At 33.1% G+C, this 7,153-nt stretch overlaps 1 pseudogene; it reads left to right on the top strand.

Annotated features, from left to right (window-relative positions):
- The first annotated feature begins 932 nt into the window (after nt 1-932).
- Nucleotides 933-6,631, top strand: LOC123886529 (annotated as a pseudogene).
- Nucleotides 6,632-7,153: the final 522 nt, after the last annotated feature.

Here is a 7,153-nt window from a genome sequence, read left to right as displayed (position 1 = left end):
CAATTGGAACATTCCACAAACGTCTTATACCTACACTACTTTGTATCCATGTATTTCTTTTATTATTGAGTATTTTTTTTCTAACAACATACAATAACAAATACTAATATTTTATATTTTCATAAATGTTCTACCTCAAATTATATTATATGTTCATTTTAATATATTTTTTATCATTCTCAAAATGATGTTAATATAGTAATCGGCAGTATTTTTTTGCCAAAAAATATATCATGTTATTTTCCTAACCATTACTTTAATATATATACTTATACGAAAATTAATCGCAATTTTGTCCAAAAGAAATGCACTACAACTTAACTTGGATAGGTTTTACATTAAGATAATATCATCCATCACATATAATACATATGTAATAAAACAAGTAGAAGTAGACAACAATTTGATCATGAACCATTGGATGTAATGGCTAAAAAGCAAAATCAAAAGTTGTCTGATCAAAGCACATGAACAAATTGTCTTATTATGGTTTATATTTTCCTTTTTTCGTCTAACCATATTGTCTTGACAAAGACAATAGCATGTGTTACTTATGCTACAAAGTAAGCTTTCCCATTGAAAGTTGGATATTCTAGGTTTATGATAGAGACAACACTATATTTCATTTGCCTTTTTTATTCATATTTCTTACACCAATACCTTATTAGATGAACAAACAAGGTAATCAAAATAGACTAGCTCATAAGTTGACTATCAATTTTTTCCCACTTCGTTAGTTACATTGGTCTCACAAATTTTTTTTCAAAGTATTGGAAACTGCTATTTTCCAAAGGTACATGATATCCATTGGTTTATTATGATCTTTCAACAAAATAATCTATGAGGAAGTATTATTTCCAAACATTTGTTATCATGAAGCTGCTCACTTGATTTATTCTCATGGTTTTTAAAAAAAAGTTGTAATTCAATCAATGGATATTTCTCAAGCCAAAATAGCCAGATTTAATAGAAAACAAAGGTTACGTAATTCGTCAAGCAAAAATAATGGATCATCTTCAGGTTTGTACTTCCTAATCTTCTGATCTTTTTGATTTTTCTAAGTCTTCATGACTAAAATGAATGTTCTTAATGACAGAAAATGTTGAACCAAATGGATGTGAAAGCTCTTGCAAATTTACACCCTATGTTTCAGGTAACACCATAATCACGAACCTGAAGAAATTTATGACATTAGGTTATATATTTTATTTGTTATTTCAGTTACATATACTTTTTAATACTTGGAGGTATTTTTTCAATAACAGAAAATGTCAGTCCAATGGATACCAAATCGAAATCCAACTATATAGCGTCCGGAGAAGTGTTTAAGAGAAAGGCAAATAGGACTCCTTTATCACCTTTGACTCAAGGTATTTAAAATTTCATTTTAGATGTTTTTAACATGTTGATTAATGGTAGGATAATATGATAGTATACTTTTGATTTGGCGCAGATAGCGTATTGACTACAAACATCGAAAGTGATGTGAACCATGACATTCCAGCAAAAAGAATTAGAATTCCAAATCCTAAATATTTTTCTCCACTCTCATGTGTAGTTAACTCTTCAAATGAGTCCAGTTCTAAATCGTCTACAAATACACAACAAGGTTAATATGAATTGTTGCTCAACACTTTATATTATCTGGTTTTTTATTTTTTTATAATTGTTTTGATGTTTAATCTTATTTTATCCCATTTGTTATATACAGGAAGAAAATCAGCTCATTCCAAAGTTATTGATCCTACATTATCAAGATCAAATAACCATACTTCAAAAAGGTTTCGAATGCATAATAAATACATTGGTGTTCAAAGAATAGATTTTGAGGATGAAACCAATGGTATTAACTTTAAACACTGTTTTAATTGTCTATTGTGTTAGATGTACATTGTATTGAAAAAACTAATTGCTACATGACAAACCAGGTTCTTCTAATGTGGAAAATGACATTGATAAATGTAGATCCACTTTGTATGCAAATTCTGAAATTGAAGGTATTTGTTGAATTCACTCATATATCGAAATAATGAATTAGTTAATATATTTCTCAAGTAGCGTTTATTAACACAATTGACAATAAATTACATGTAGGATTTATTAACTTTGGCATGCCTGAATTTACATGCAAGTGGTGTCATGCTGAATTATGGTTTGAGGAACGAGCGGAAAAATCAAGGGCTGGTCCTGATATAGGATTCTCAATTTGCTGTGGAAAAGGAAAAGTTCAACTTCCTCTTCTTAAAAAACCTCCTGATCTATTGTTAGCTTTGATCAATGGCCGTGATCGACGTAGTAAGAACTTTAAGGATAACTATAGAGCTTACAACAGTATGTTTGCATTCACTTCATTGGGTGGTCAAATAAATCAGCACATTAACAATGGTGGTGGACCTCCTCAGTTCATATTAAGTGGCCAGAATTATCATAGAATTGGATCTTTATTGCCAGAACAAGGAACTACTCCTAAGTTCGCACAATTATACATCCATGATACTCAGAATGAAGTGATGAACCGAGTTGCATGCTTTAGGTCAGTAGTTTATGAAGTTTAGTTCAAATATTATTATACTTACATATATTACAGATAATTGATATTTCTTTTTTTTCCAGGTCGGAGAACAACAAGAAAGAACCCATTGATATATCTTTAGTTAAAGACTTGAAGGAAATGATAGATTATTGCAATCCACTTGCTAAGTCTTTTAGAAAGGTAAGAGATGCTATTCAATCCTGTGATACTCATGCATTGTCCTTAAGGTTATATCGAAAACGATCAGCAGATTCAAGAATGCATAATATACCTACAGTTGATGAGGTGGCTGGTCTGATAGTCGGTGACTTCGATGAATCAGAAATTGGGAGAGATGTTATTGTCAATGATAGCAAGTATGGCTTGACTAGAATTCATGAAACTCATGTGTTATTCTTGCCTCTGCAATACCCATTGTTGTTTCCTTGGGGGGAAAATGGTTGGGAACCAGATATTCCACATAGAAAGACAACAGAAGTACCAAGTGATGAGAAGGAAGACAGAGTTAAAATTAGAGAATTCATGGCTTTTCGAATTCAAGAAAGAAATAACGAATTTGGAAACATTATTTTTTCAAAGAGATTGTTTCAGCAATTCGTGGTAGATTGTTACACTATGATTGAAGCCCAGCGGTTGTCATTCATAAGAGAAAACCAAGACAAAATTCGTTGTGATGTTCTGAGTGGTCTACAAGAAGCTGTCGATAGAGGAGATGTGGATGCATCAACGGTCGGAAAACGCATTATTTTGCCTGATTCTTTTACTGGAGGTCCACGCTACATGTTTAACAATTGTCAAGATGCAATGGGAATCTGCAAGAGATTTGGTTATCCTGATTTGTTCATAACTGTTACATGTAATGCAAATTGGCCTGAAATCCGAAATTTCATTGATAGAAGAGGGCTTCAACCTTCCGACCGACCAGACATTATTTGTAGAGTATTTAAAATGAAACTGGATCAAATGATGGCAGACTTCAAAAAAGATCAAATATTTGGCAAGGTTATAGCAGGCAAGTATTAATTTTCATTTGTTTTTCTTCATTTCATCTGTCCTATATTTTCTTGAAGCTTATTTAATAACTCATAAAATTATCGTATATTGATATACTTGCATTATAATAGGTATGTATACTGTGGAGTTTCAAAAAAGAGGACTTCCACATGCACATATTTTATTATGGTTAGATGAACAAAACAAGATAAAGACTGGTCGTGACATTGACAAGGTCATATCTGCTGAGCTTCCTCACCCTAAATTATATCCAAAACTCTACGGTGTGGTATCATCGTTTATGATGCACGGCCCATGTGGTGAAGCAAATGTCAATTCTCCTTGCATGGTTTCTTACCGTTGCTCAAAGTTCTTTCCAAAAAAGTACAAGTCCACCACAACCATTGATGATGAAGGTTACCCATCTTACAGGAGACGTAATACTGGAGTTGTTGTCAAGAAGACTGCAGCCAGCTTGGACAACGCCTATGTTGTTCCTTACAATCCTTTTCTCTTGATGAGGTATCAAGCTCATATTAATGTTGAATATTGCAATAAATCTAATGCCATCAAGTACTTATTCAAATATGTGAATAAAGGTCCTGACCGTTCTAATGTTGAGATCTCCGATGGCGACAAGTCAAATCAGCCTGTTGATGAAATCAAACGATTTTATGACTGCCGATATTTATCTCCGGCAGAGGCTGTATGGAGGACATTTGCATTTGACATTCATCAACATTTTCCAGCTGTTATTAGATTGACTATTCACTTGGAAAATCAACAATTGGTCAGATTTGATGATAATAGTTCACTCCATAATGTTGTCCGTTACCGGGAAATGGTTGACACAATGTTTACTGCTTGGTTTAAAGCAAATTTGGAGTATGAAGAAGGTCGGGATTTAACATATTCCCAATTTCCTACAAAATTTGTTTATCTATCTCAGGAACATCGTTGGCAACCAAGGCAAAAAGGTTTTAGCATTGGAAGATTAACATATGTGCCTGTTGGAGCCAGTCAGTTATACTACTTGAGGGTGTTGTTGACAAAACAAAAGGGATGCACAAGTTTTGAAAGTATTAGAACAGTTAATGGCAAAGTATTAAATACATTTCAAGAGGCGTGTAGTGAATTAAGGCTTTTAAAAAATGACCAAGAGTTCAAAGATGCAATTAAGGAAGCTTATGAAACAGCGTCAGGTGGTCAGATGAGGAGTTTGTTTGTTAGATTACTGAACATGAATACAATGACTAATCCATTTGATGTTTGGTGATGTACATGGAAAATGTTGTGTGATGGTATTCTGTACAAAAAAAGAAGGGAACTCAATCTTCCAGGTAATTTATTTGACCTTATAAATCTTATAATATTTTATATATTATATCTAAAATTTTAAAACAACTACGTACTTATTAGAATGAAAATTTTATTGTAGATTTACAATTATCTGATGATCAGTTGAAAAATCTTTGTCTCATTGAGATTGGAAAACTGTTGAATGAAAATGGAAGAACATTAGGTGATTACCCGTCTATGGTTGTCCCTATAGTTGAAGATGTCAATACATTTCATAATAAACTCATAGCAGATGAACTCAGCTATGATAGAGTTGAATTAGCTGCTATGCATGCAACTTTGGTTAAAAAGTTAACTGATGAGCAGCATGGTGTCTATCAAGAAATATTGACATCGGTCTTATCTGGACATGGCCAATTCTTCTTTTTGTATGGTTACGGTGGTACAGGCAAGACTTTCTTGTGGAAAACACTTTCAGCCGCACTAAGATCTGAAGGGAAGATTGTAATCAATGTTGCTTCAAGCGGAATAGCTTCTTTATTGCTTCCTAACGGAAAAACAGCTCACTCAACTTTTTGCATCCCATTGGAAATAAATGAGAAATCTACTTGCAATATTAAACAACATTGTCACAGAGCAGAACTCTTAAGAGCAGCAAGTCTATTCATTTGGGATGAAGCTCCGATGATGAATAGATACTGCTTTGAAGCATTTGATCGTACAATGAAGGATTTGATGGGTAAGGTTGACAAAAATTTGCGATGTAAACCATTTGGTGGAAAGGTTGTTGTCTTAGGTGGAGACTTTAGACAAATACTACCTGTAATAAGGAAAGGATCAAGAAGTGAAGTTGTTCGGGCAACAATTAGCTCATCAAAATTATGGAAGCATTGCAAAGTTTTGAAACTGACCAAAAACATGAGGTTGAAAGGTGATTTTACTGACAACTCAGAAAGTGACCTCAAAGAATTTGCTGAATGGATTTTGAAAATTGGAGATGGCCTATTGAATGGGGATGAAAATGGAGAGGCTGAAATTCAAGTTCCAGAAGAATTGTGTGTTGTTCAAGCTGACAAACCTTTGATGGATTTAGTTGATTTTGTTTACCCAAATATTGTTAACGATATTGGGAAAAATAATTTCTTTAAAGATGAGGCAATTCTTGCTCCAACATTGGAGATCGTTAAAGAGGTCAATGATTTTGTGCTATCTATGATTCCAGGTGAATCGCAAGATTATTTAAGTTGTGATCAACCATGTAAATCTGATGAGGATCAGGAGGTTCAGGGTGACTGGTTTACGTCTGAATTTTTAAATGATATCCAATGTTCTGGTATACCTCATCATCAGTTAACATTAAAAGTGGGTGTCCCTGTCATGCTGCTGCGCAATATTGATCAAGCTAGGGGACTTTGTAATGGTACAAGATTACAGGTCAAGGAATTGGGAAAAAACATTATAACAGCCGTTGTTATCAATGAAAAAATGGACGGCGAAGTTGTCTATATTCCAAGGATGGACCTAATTCCTTCGGATTCTGGGCTTCCTTTCAAATTTTGTCGCCGTCAATTTCCCATATCCTTGTGTTTTGCAATGACCATCAACAAAAGCCAAGGACAATCTCTTTCGAAGGTTGCGGTTTATTTACCTAGACCGGTTTTTACACACGGTCAATTGTACGTAGCAGTTTCAAGAGTGACAACAAAGAAAGGCCTAAAGTTTCTTATATTAGATGAGGATGGTGAGACTTGCACGACAACCAACAATGTCGTATTTCCAGAAATTTTACATCATTTGAAGGTTTAAACATAATCAATAGACAACACATGGTAAGTTAAATATTTTTTTTCATTTCATTGTTAACAAATTATTATTGTATTGCTGGTTTATTATTTTTTGCCAAATAATGATAATATTTAATGTTTGTATATTGGTCCAGGTTTAAAAAAGATTGAATTGGCTATATTTTGATGATGCATGTTTTTTGATGGAACTACTGGTTCCTGCCATAATTATTTATTTATATAGGTAAAAATTACTCAATTTGTTTAATATCTTCTATATCAAATAAATTAATATAAATTTGTTCAATTAAATTTGTATGTTGCATCTTTTATAATGTTATTTATATGAACCATATGCTTACTTTTCCCAAATTTGGTTCAATTGTGTAGTTAAGGTTTTATCTACTATAGTATAATTTACAAGCCCAATGATGGACCATTAACAAAGATAAAGATTTGGGCCTAAATCAATCATGACCCATGACAAAGCCTATATCCAACTCATATCACAACTCATGCTTCTCATTCCAAAATAACAACACGG

This window comes from Trifolium pratense, linkage group LG5 (genome assembly GCF_020283565.1).
Source record: "Trifolium pratense cultivar HEN17-A07 linkage group LG5, ARS_RC_1.1, whole genome shotgun sequence".
Classification (NCBI taxonomy): domain Eukaryota; kingdom Viridiplantae; phylum Streptophyta; class Magnoliopsida; order Fabales; family Fabaceae; genus Trifolium; species Trifolium pratense.
Note: the sequence above shows the minus strand (reverse complement) of the source record. Positions and strands in the feature narration are given on the sequence as shown.